Raw genomic sequence first — 12,856 nt, forward strand, 5'->3', positions numbered from 1 at the left:
TGGGCTGCTCAAAAATCCGGGTCCAGGATTCTCCCAGCCCTGGTTCATGTGCAGAGGAAAACCTTGCCTGACACCCACCAGGCCCTCTCATGGCACAAGTTCGAGCACTTACAGGAAGAATTCTGATGCAGCCTCAACTCAAAAACTAGGACAAGTTTGAAATGTTGGGTTCTGGGCCAGAAATGAAATGTTAGGTTTCTTCCATTTCCAGCCTTCCATGTTTCTCTCTCCAGCAACCCTGGGGTACTGTCACCTAGAGGATAAAAAGAAGGGCTCTATAATCCGACACCTAGCCTTGCTTCTTACTGGTTCTATAGTTTGGGGAAAGATAACTTAATATTCTGGGACTTCTCTTTCTTCTGTAAAACGGAAAGAGTAACACTTCTTTTTGTCAGATGCCATGAGATCAAACAAAAATATAATAGTATAATACCTAAAAAAAAAAAAAAAAAAATCCCAGTATAGTGGTACCTCAGTTTCCAAATGTAATCCACGAGCTCTGAAACGTTCGAAAACAGCCGACAGCTAGGCCTCAGGATCTTGCACTCAGCGGAAGCCATGTGACATGTTCGACTTCTGAGTCGTGTTCGAAAACCGAAGCATTTACTTCCGGGTTTACGGCGTTCATAAACCAAAATGTTCATCAATGGAGATGTTTGAAAACCGAGGCACCACTGTATCTGCAAGTGCTTGGTAAATGGGAGCAGTTGTTACTACACCTGTGTTGCCAGTTGCACAGGTCTTCTTATTTCTGCTTTATGTAGACAAGGAAACTAAGTCCAAAGGAAGCTTGGTGGCTTGCCAGAAGAGGCATAGCTTGCTACCCACAGGAAACAAAGTGGGGTAAAGGGTGTGCCTAAAATTCAGGAGCCAGAGGCTGTGCTTCTTAGCCTCAGAAACTTACTCTGTAAAGAGGAAGTGAGTCCCCACCTTACTGGTGTCCTAGGTCTCTCGTAAAACATGGGAAAGCGTTTTGCAGACTTTCCCAGGGTCAGGGAAGGACTTGGCATGTCTGAGCTGAGGTTAAGCCCATCCACTGACTCCCCACTTTCTGCTTTCTTAGCCTGAACCTGATCAAGAACCTACAGGAGCCCCCTCCCAGTGCCTCCAAGGGATCGCCTTGCAATTTGCTGAATCAGGGAGGCGCATGAGTCATTGAAAGCCCATCATGAAAATCTAGTTGGTTTCTGCTCAGGCCAGCGAGAGCCACCAGCACCACCATCATCATCCCTACTGCTGCTTGAATGCCTACTCTGTGCCAGGTCCTAGATTAGCAATCTTCACCATCACCCTCTAACATTATCATCAGATTGTTATGTTACAAAGGTGAATATTGAATGAAGTTCAGAGAGGTAAGTAACTGGCCAAAAGACACGCAGCTAGTAAGAGCAAAATTTGGAGCCAGGTTTTTTTTTATTCCAAATTCTTTGTCCTATCCTCTGAATCTTACTTATGATGGGTTTCTGGGAATAGGAGAAGGGTATCCCACTGCAGGTGCTGTCACAGGAGAGAGGCGAGGTAGAGCCTCACTCAAACACTGTGGAATTCTGACCCCCAGGAGAGACTGTTTGCAAAGATGCTGCAGCAACCTCTCCGATCCTGTACAGATCCCCTTTGCAACGTGACTTTGCCACTTACTTCTCTTATGGAGTCTATTTTCCCACCTCTGTGAATTGGTGCTGTCTTTGCCCTTAGGAATTTGACCAATAGAATGCAGCGGAAGTGATAGAGTGAAAATTCTAACTTCAGGCCTCCAGAGGCCTTAAGCTTCCAGGCTTAACTTCATGGAATGTGCTATCACAAAGTGAAGGAACTCCAGAAAGACCCAGCCAACAGCCAGAATCAACTGTTGACTTGTGACTGAAGCCATGTAGGATCATCCAGCCTCTAGCCTATCTGCCAGGCCCCAAATAACAACAGCAGAAGAACTCCCCAGCAACCTCAAACTCGACTGTTGACACACAGGATCATAAGCAATTACAAGATTTATTGTTTTAAGCCATTAGTTTTGGTATGAATATGGTGTATTATTCAGCAACAGACAACTAATAAAGTTACTGACCTAATTTCTCCTGGCTTCAGTTTCCTCATCTGTAAAATGGGAATGATATTCACATTCATATTTGATAAGATTGTTATAAAGAGTGAATGAGATGAAGCCTGTCAGTCGTGAAGCACTGGGTCTGGCACAGAGGTACCATGTTTCCCAGAAAATAAGACCAGGTCTTATGTTAATTTTTGCTCCAAAAGACGTGTTAGGGCTTATGTTCAGGGGCTGTAATCCTGAAAAATCATGCTAGGGCTTATTTTCCAGTTAAGTCTTATTTTCGGGGAAAGACAGTAGCAGCATCAGCATCAAGGTTTACCACTAGCACGAGCAGCTCTGGTTAGGATTTCTGAGGAAAGTAATGTAAGATAAGCTCTTTGGCAGGTGGGGCAAAGTGTACAGAGAGGGAAGCTCTGGCACAAGAGTGCGAGGTATAACTTAGAGCAAGTCACACTGGTAGAGCAGAGATGTGCAAGCATCTGGCTAGAACTGTCCCAGTTACACGAACCTTAGGTGTCCCAAGTTAGGCTGAAGGCCCAGGATTACAAAGGTTTGAGCCAAGGCAATGTAATACCAAAATGTCCCTAAGATCATGAAGGTCTTCCTGGTTTAGGAACTCAGGAATTGAGGAGGCAAGCGTCTCCACAGGGTCACTGAAGGTCAGTCCTGAACATGCCCCACCCCTGCTGAATACCGTCTTATGGCTCCTTATGCCCCGTAGAGGGATGTGTAGGACCAGCTGCAGTGCACCCCAGCCTCACCCCCCACCGTTCCCCTTTACCTTCACATTCCAGCAGACCTCTAGACCCATGGTTCCTGGGATGGACTACGTCCTCTCCTACCTCTGGGCCTTTGCACAAGCTATGCTCTCTTTCTTGAATGCCCTTGCCCACTGCTCCACCACTTACCCTGGATAACTCCTACTGGTCTTTAAAAGCTGAGCTAAAATATCACTTTCTCTGGGGAACATTCTGTCCCCAAGTATGGCTTTAGCTCTCTTCTCCAGGGCTCTCATGTCACCCTATCATTCCCTGAGCCCCTGTCATTGTAACCACTGGTTACTCCAGAAGGGCAGGGAGTAAGTTTGTTTCGCTCACCTCTGTAACACCAACACTCAAAACAGTGCCCAGGACACATTAAATCCCCTTCATATGTATAAGTGATAAATCAATAAATAAATTGGATAGGTCTTTAGAGAAAAAGCAGCAACAACAAAAAGAAAGACACTTGCAAGGGACCTTCCCAATCTGTTAATATTCTGCCCAGGGGACCCCCCATTGTGTCTAGGGACTCAGTGACAGCCCTGGGTCTGACTACAAGAGCATGCCAAGTGGACTGAAGTACCAAAAGAGGCGGTGTATTGGGTAGAATAACTAAATGCTATATACAACTCCAAAATGTCAGTGGCTTAACACAGTACATGTTTATAATTTTGTCACACAACAGTCAAAAGAGGGAGTTTCTGTTCAGCCCATGGTTTTCCTCCATGTGGTGGGTCAAGAACTTAGTTTTCTTCCACATCATAACTTCATCAACCCCTAGCACTTCAGAGTCCTCTGCTCCCAACTGGTGGAAGGGAAAGATGCAGTGGAGAACTCACACCAGCTTCTCAAAAAGCCATGCCCCCAAATTGAAACACATCATTTCAGTTCACCTACTATTGATAAAGACTAGTCATGGAGCCATACCTGGATGCAAGGGAACCTGGGAAATGTAGTCTTTGGTTAGGCAGCCATCTTCCAGTATCAACTCCACATCTACAAACAAAGAACAAGAATTTTTGATGGACAAATGGGCTCTTGGGTCAGACTTATGCTCTCCAGACTTCCGTTTCTTCATCTATAAAATGTAGGTAATAACATTATTACCTCAGAAGATTCTTGGAACTGTTAAGGAAAAACCTTTAACAAATATCTGATACAGAACAAATGCTTGTCAAACATTACCTCCCTGACCCACTTTTCTTTTAACTAGCAGAAATGAGATTTGTCTGAAGGTGTTGGTCAGAGGACATCTGGGTCTTCTCTTCCCTTTATTTTTTTCCCTTTTTTTTTAAATTAAAGTTTATGGGGGTGACAATTGTTAGTAAAGTTACATAGATTTCAGGTATACAATTCTGTAATACATTATCTATGTCTCACATTGTGCGATCACCACCGAGTCAGTTCTCCTTCCATCACCATATATTAGACCTCGTTTACCCTCTTCTAGAGCCCCGCTCACCCTTACCCTCTGGTAACCCGTAAACTATTGTCAAAGTCTATGAGTTTTTGTTCCTTCATTTGTTTGTCTTGTTCTTTTGTTGTTTTCAGTTTTATATACCACACATCAGTGAAGTCATATGGTTCTCTACTTTTTCTGTCTGACTTATTTCATTTAGCATTATAATCTCAAGATCCATCCATGTTGTCACAAATGGTCCTATTTCATCTTTTCTTACTGCCGAATAGTATTCCATTGTGTAAATATACTACAACCTTTTTATCCACTCATCTATCAAAGGACAGTTTGGTTGTTTCCATGTCTTGGCCACCGTAAATAAAGCTGCAATGAACATTGGAGCACACGTGTCTTCATGGATAAATGTTTTCAGATTTTGGGGGTCGATACCCAGGAGAGGGATTGCTGGGTCATATGGCAATTCTATTCGTAATTTTCTGAGGAACCTCCACACTGCCTTCCATAGCGGCTGCACCAGTCTGCATTCCCACCAACAGTGTATGAGGGTTCCTTTTTGTCCACAGCCTCTCCAACACTTGTTACTATTTGTCTTGTTGATGATAGCCATTCTGACTGGGGTGAGGTGATATCTCATTGTGGTTTTGATTTGCATTTCTCCGATGATTATCGATGCTGAGCATTTTTTCATATGTCTATTTGCCATTTGTATGTCCTCTTTGGAGAAATGTCTCTTCAGATCCTCTGCCCATTTTTCAACTAGGTTGTTTTTTTTGTTGTTGTTGAGTTGTATGAGTTCCTTGTATATTTTGGATATTAACCCCTTGTCAGAGGCACTGTTTACAAAAATCTTCTCCCATTCAGTTCGTTGCCTCTTTATTTTGTCTACGGTTTCTTTTGCTGTGCAGAAGCTTTTAAGTTTGATATAGTTCCATTCATTTATTTTAGCTTTTACTTCCCTTGACTTTGGAGTCAAAATCATAAAACGCTCTTTGAACTCAAGGTCCATAAGTTTAGTACCTATGTTTTCTTCTATGCAGTTTATTGTTTCAGGTCTTATGCTTTGGTCTTTGATCCATTTTGAATTCATTTTGATACATGGTGACAGACAGCAGTCCAGTTTCATTCTTTTCCACATGATTTTCCAATTCTCCCGGCACCATTTATTGAAGAGGCTGTCTTCTCCATTGTGTGTTTTTTGCTTCTTTGTCAAAAATTATCTGTCCATATTTGTGTGGGTTTATTTCTGGGTTCTCAATTCTATTCCATTGGTCTGTGTGTCTGCCAACACCATGCTGCTTTGATTACTGTAGCCCTGTATTACAAGCTAAAGTTAGGGAGTGTGATACCTCCAGCATTGTTCTTTTTTCTTAGGATTGCTTTGGTTATTTGGGATCTTTTGTGGTTCCACACAAATCTGATGATTTTTTGTTCTATTTCTTTAAAAAATGCCATTGGGATTTTGATGGGGATTGCATTAAATCTGTATATTGCTTTGGGTAATACGACAATTTTAACTATGTTGCTTCTTCTAATCCATGAACACGGAATATCTTTCCATTTCTCTGTTTCTTCTTCAATTTCTTTTAAAAATGTCTTATAGTTTTCAGCATATAGGTCTTTCATATCCATGGTTAAGTTTATTCCTAGGTATTTTATTCTTTTTGTTGCAATTGCAAAAGGAATTGCTGTTTTTTGTTTGTTTGTTTCATTTTGTTTTTTCATTTCTTTTTCTGAGATTTCATTGTTCGTATATAGGAATGCAATGGACTTTTGTACGTTGATTTTGTAGCCAGCAAATTTACTGTATTCATTGATTGTTTCTAATAGCTTTTGGGTGGAGTTTTTAGGGTTTTCTATATATAGCATTATGTCATCTGCAAAGAGTGACAATTTAACTTCTTTATTCCCAATCTGGATGCCTTTTATTTCTTTCTCTTGCCTGATTGCTCTGGCAAGGACTTCCAACACTATGTTGAAAAGCAGAGGTGATAGGGGACAGCCCTGTCGTGTTCCTGAACATGGAGCAAAGGGCTTCAGTTTTTCACCATTGATTATGATATTAGCTGAGGGTTTGTCATATATGGCCCTTATTATGATAAGGTATTTTCCTTCTATACCTATTTTATTAAATGTTTTAATCATAAATGGATGCTGTATCTTGTCAAATGCTTTTTCTGCATCAATTGATATAATCCTATGATTTTTGTCCTTTATTTTGTTTATGTGATGTATGACATTGATGGATTTGTGTATGTCGAACCATCCTTGTGCCCCTGGGATGAACCCCACTTGGTCATGATGAATAATCTTTTTAATGTATTGTTGCATTTGATTTGCTAGAATTTTGTTTAGGATTTTCGCATCTGTATTCATCAGAGATATTGGTCTGTAATTTTCTTTTTTGTGTTAACCTTACCAGGTTTTGGTATGAGGGTAATGTAGCCCTCATAAAATGAGTTAGGGAATATTGTCTCTTCTTCAGTTTTTTGGAAGAGTTTGAGTAGGACAGGTATTAGATCCTCTTTGAAGGTTTGGTAGAATTCACTAGTGAAGCCATCTGGTCCCAGACTTTTGCTTTTGGGAAGGTTTCAGATGACTGATTCAATTTCCTTACTGGTGATCGGTCTATTTAGATTTTCCAGTTCTTTGTGATTCAGCCTAGGAAGGCTATATGTTTCTAAGAACTTGTCCATTTCTTCTAGGTTATTGAATTTGGTGGCATATAGTCCTTCATAGTATTCTTGGATGATCCTTTGTATTTCTGTGGCATCCATGGTAAATTCCCCTCTTTCATTTCTGATTTTGTTTATTAGTGTCTTTTCTCTTTTTATCTTAGTGAGTCTAGCCCAAAGGTTTGTCAATTTTATTATTTTCATAGAACCAGCTCTTTGTTACATTAACTTTTTCTATTGTCTTTTTGTTCTCTATTTCATTTAGATCTGCTCTGATTTTTGTTATAGCCTTTCTTCTGCTGACCTTAGGTTTCATTTGTTCTTCTTTTTCTAATTCTTTAAAGTGTAATATGAGGTTATTTATCTGGAATTTTTCTTGTTTCTTGAGATAGGCCTGTAATGATATAAATTTCCCTCTTAAAACTGCTTTTTCTGCATCCCAAAAATTTTGGAAGGATATATTTTCATTCTCATTAGTTTCTATGTGTCTTTTGATCTCTCCTCTAATTTCTTCTTTGATCCGGTCATTCTTTAAAAGTATGTTGTTTAATCTCCACATAGTTGTGGGTTTTCCTGCTTTCTTTTTGTAGTTGATATCCAGTTTCAAAGCCTTGTGATCAGGGAATATGTTTGGTATGATTTCAATCTTCTTAAATTTGCTGAGGCTAGTTTTATGTCCCAAGATATGATCTATCCTTGAGAATGTTCCATGTACACTAGAAAAAAAAATGTGTAGTCTGATGTTCTAGGATGAAGGGCTCTATAAATGTCAATTATGTCCATTTCATCTAATGTGTCATTTAGGGCTGCTATTTCTTTATTTTCTGTTTGGTGATCCATCCATAACTGTCAATGATGTATTTAGGTCCCCTACTGTAATTGTGTTTTGGTCAATTTCTCCCTTTGGTTCTGTTAGTAATTGTTTGGTATATTTCGGTGCTCCCTGATTGAGGGCATAAATATTGATGACTGTTATGTCTTCTTGTTGTATAGTCAGTCCCCTTTATCATTATAAAGTGTCTCTTTGTCTCTTGTTACCTTTTTTATCATGAAGTCTGTTTCATCTGATATCAGGATGGCTACACCTGATTTTCTCTGGATACCATTTGCTGCTTGGAGTGTCAATTTCCACCCTTTCACTTTGAGTCTATGTTTGTCCTTGTAGCTAAGATGTGTCTCTTGGAGGCAGCATATGGTTGGGTTTAATTTTTTGATCCAATCTGCTATTCTGTGCCTTTTTATTGGTGAGGTCAGTCCATTTACATTTAGGGTGATTATTGATATGTGAGGATTTCCTATCATTCTATCTTTGGTTTTTTAGTAAGGCTGTGTCTCCATTGTTTCTTTGCTTTTTTGTTGTTGTCTATTATTTCTGTGTGGTGGTATTCTATGATTTTCCTCCCCGTTTCTTCTTTTATTACAGTATATATTTCAGCTCTGGATTTCTTTTTTTTTTTTTTTTTTGAGTGGTTACCATTAAGTTTATGTAAAAGAAAGTTTCATATTTAGAGTATTCCATTTTCTTCAGCATGCTTACTTTCTCCATTCCCATATTCTGATTCAGGCCTTTACTCTTTTACGTTTTGGTTGTTACAAATTACCCCTATTTATGCTTATCGAACAGCCTCCTTCAGTATTTTTTGTAGTACAGGTCGTGTGTTAGAAAATTCCCTCAGCTTCTGTATGTCTGGAAAGGTCTTTATTCCTTTTTCATGTCTAAAGGATATCTTTGCTGGATATATTATTCTTGGCTCATAATTTCTCTCTTTCAATAGTTTGAATATTTGGTTCCACTCCCTCCTGGCTTGTAGAGTTTCTGCTGAGAAATCTGATGATACTCTAATGGCTTTCCTTTGTAGGTTACTGCCTTCTTTTCCCTGGCTGCCTTGAGGATGCTTTCTTTGTCGTTGATTTTAGACAGCTTCAATACAACGTGCCTTGGAGAAGGCCTGTTGGGATTGAGGTAATTAGGTGTTCTATTTGCTTCTTGGATTTGATGATCCAGTTCTGTCCACAAGTTTGGGAAGTTCTCGTCGACTATTTGTTTGAATATACTCTCTGTTCTCTTCTCTCTTTTTCTTCTTCTGGTATGCCCATTATTCTTATATTGCTCTTTCTGATGGAGTCAGAAAGTTCTTGTACAGTTCTTACATTTCTTTTAAGTCTCAAGTCTCTTTCTTCTTCCATCCGTGTCATTTCCAGATGTCTATTTTCGATGTCACTGCTTCTTTCCTCCATCTGGTCAACTCTACTACCTAAGCTGGCTATTTCATTCTTCATTTATTTTACTGAGTTCTTAATCTCCAGAAATTCTATTTGGTTCTTTTTTAAAATTTCAAAAATGCTCATGCTGTTCTTTGATTGTGTTTCTGAGTTCATTAAACTGCCTGTCTGTATTTTCTTGCATGTCGTTGAGTTTTTTTAAGAACTGTAATCTTGAATTCTCTGTCATTTAAGTCACATATTTCTGTGTAGTTAAGTTCATTTTCTGGAGACTTTTCATTTTCTTCCTGAGCTGTCTTGTTACCTTGGTTATTCATGGCAATTAATGATTTATTATTTCTCTTCCTAGACATCTACAGGGTGGGTTCTGCAACAGGTTGATAGAAAGAGGTCTTTCTTTTGTTTTCCAGTAGTTGTTGGTAGAATGTTTTATTTTCTGACTACAGCCTTTTATTCTCTCTCACACTGTAGTGTTATATTTTCTCTGCACTATTCCAGCTTGTCACACAATGAGGGGATTCCCTGGAATGTGGGCTTCTCCTCTGTGAACAGTTCACCTGGGTCATAGGGTGCCGCCTCGCCTCCGTGGGGGGATGTTGAGAGCTTCTGAAGTTCCAAAGTTCTTCCTGCACCAGATTCAGAGCCCATGTGTTTTAGCAGCTCTGTTTACTCCTGCAGTGATCCGCCCAAATAGGTGGGGACAGGAACAGGGGTAGATTGTGAGAGGTGGCCCAGAGCAATGGCAGCAACTACCACCACAGCCAGTCCTCTTTCCACAGCTCCCTCCCCTTTGCCAGAATTAGTTGGGCTGTGAATCTGTGTCTGCAGACCACAGTTCTCAGAACTGCAAATATTCTGTTCTTTTGATCTGACACTGCTACTGTTCCTCTTCTAGCACTGGGCTGGTGGGGACGGGGTGAGCTCTGGGAGGGTAGGGAGGGGGCAGCTAGTCTCAGTGCCTAAGGCTTCTGTTCTCTGTGGCAGTGAGGCTTAAACCACCATTTTCAGCCTTCTTTCCTCAGTCTTTACTCTGAGGTCTCTGCCGTGAGTGTTGGGTTCAGCCGTGTTATATGCTGTCCCCTCAGCCCTGTGGGCCATAGTCAGCCCTAGCAGTCCGAGTTCTTCCCTGTCCCGCAGCTGCGGTAGTTCCGGGATGCGGCGAGCTTGGAGCACTGAGCTAGGTCAGCGTCCTACGCCCGTGCGGCTCCATCTCCACACTTCTCCCTTCCCTCCTCCCCTGCTCATGCAATTTGCCCACCTTTAGGTGAATTCAGTAGTGAGACTCTTTGTCTTGCCTGTCTGCTGTGCAGGGAGTCCTTTGTGGAGTTATAGTTGTTCAATTTGTTGTAAATTCCAGGGGCAATTTCAAGAGGCTCACCTCATGCCGCCATTTTGATGATGTCATCTCTCTTGCCTTTATTTACCTCTTCTGCTTTTCACACCTTCCTCTTTCCCTCTGTCTTCCCTTTTCTGTTTTCCCTCCCTTTCTTTGTCCTTTCCACCTTCACAGTATCTTTATGTCTCAGGACTCCCCACATTGCCTCCATGAGCATCTTCTTTCCCATCCCAGTCACCTAGGCTGTGAAGTGGATGAACTATTCATCAGGGCCCACACCTCCATTAGCAACGGAGTAGATGCCAGCTCTCTGGACACATCACCAGGTAGCACTCCATCATCCCCTTTGCAGCCACAAAAGGCAAGCCAGGCAGCTCTTGACCTCAATAGAATGCATCCTCACAAAACCTGTCAGAGAGAGGGGGCTCCATGCCAGCTCTTCCCAACTTGCCTAGAGGATCGTAACAGGTGTTAAATGAACAGGAGTCAAAACCATTCCGACAAACTCAGAGTTAAGCAGCAGCTTTCTTTCCTGCCGCGCTTTGATTTTAGCACGGCCAATATGCTAATAAACAGCATACATCTCTCAGTGGGGCAATGATCCATCATTCCTCATTTCCCAAACTTGCTTGGCAGTAAAACTCTTTCTGTTGAGCATCTCCTGGGTCTGTGAGTGATGGCATGCTCTTTAGTAATTGCAGCTCAGTAATAAAAATCAAAGAACAGAGCACATATTTATTTAGCTATGTGGGGGCGGGCTAACTAGGAAAATTTCGCCAATAATTTGTCTTTGTTTTTAATATGAATTTTCCCCCTTAAGTTGCTACTATTATGAGGCTTTGGAGGTGGCTTTTCAGGTTATACCATGTAATTTAGGTATCAGAGAGATTCAAGAATGGTGGTGGGGCTGAAACCTGGAAATGGATGTTTTTCATTCACTTATTAAATATTTATCAAGTTCTTATGATGTGCCAGACATTTCTTTACACCAAGAGACTAATCTTTTTTGTTTGTTTTATTTCTTTGTTTTAACCTCATTGGCTAGCTTATGAATACAGACCATTTAGTTTAGACCAATGGTTTTCAACTATGGTGATTCTTCCCCCCAAGGGACATTCAGCAGTGTCTGGAGATCTATTTTGTTGTCACAAATGGAAGGGTGCTATTGGCATCTAGTGGATAGAAGCCTAGGATATTGTTAAACATTCTATAATGTACACAACCGTCCCTCACAACAAGGAATTATCTAGCCCAAAGTATCAATAATGGTGAGGTTGAGAAACTCTTAGAGGAAAAACATTTTTAAAAATCTTCACAAGTGCATGAGCCTGCAGGGGTTAGTTAGGTGGCATAAATGGCTGATGAACTGGACATCCTCAGCCCTGTCTCAAAGGGGCAATGGTTCCTTGAACCCAGCTGATCATTACTACAGGGGACCCATGATACCATGAACCCTTCCCATTTTTCAAGCCAGAAATTCAAATTTGAATGTGAAAATGCTCATCTTTTAAATGCCGGCAACTAATTTGAGTATTTGTAATGCTTTGCCAAACAAAATACATCTGGAAACATGATGTAGACAGACCACAAGTTTGCAACCTCCTTCCCCGAACACCAAGGGTGCCTTCCTAGCATTGAGCTAGCTAGCAAACATTTAGAGAGCTCTTACGATGTACCAGAACCTGCTCTAAGCACTCAACATGTTAACCTTTTTATCGGTACAACAACCCTACAAGGTAGGTGTAACAGCCTCTGCCATTTTAAAGACAAATGTTCAGAGAGGCCATACAACTTCCCTAAGGTGACATAGCAAATGGCAGTACCGGGATTTCAACCCAGGCAGTCTGGCTCCAGAGCCTATGTCATTAATTACTAAGCCAGCCTGCCCTGTGGAAGGCACTGCATCTCCATATTCTCCGTAGGAAAACTTGCAAGAGATTTCTCTGGCTTATTAGTCAACCTCGGCAAGTCACAGTCGACCACTGTGGTTAGCCTGTATTCCCCAAGTGTTCAGACCTCAGCCCCTCCATCTAACAGTGTGGTTCTCAACTGGGGGTGATTCCGCTCCCTGGGGCATATTCTGCAATGTCTGGATGCTTTTGGTTGTCATGAACGGGGGTACCACTGGCATCTAGTGGGTAAAGATGCTGCTAAAAATCGCACAGGACAAATGTCCACAACAAAGAAGTATCCAGCCCCAAAATACCAATGGTGCTGAGGTTGAAAAACCCTGATCTAATCACCTGGCTGGCAACTGATGCAACATAAAAAAATACTACCAGCAGAATAATCCAGGTGATTCCATCTGTTTATCTAGAATAGTATTATCTTATTTCTCTCTTCAAATCATTCTATTTTTCTTCTCTTGCCCTAGAATTTCATCATAATCCTATGTCA

Source organism: Rhinolophus sinicus, chromosome 5 (genome assembly GCF_057876585.1).
Source record: "Rhinolophus sinicus isolate RSI-liver-muscle chromosome 5, RSI-T2T, whole genome shotgun sequence".
In the NCBI taxonomy this organism is placed as follows: domain Eukaryota; kingdom Metazoa; phylum Chordata; class Mammalia; order Chiroptera; family Rhinolophidae; genus Rhinolophus; species Rhinolophus sinicus.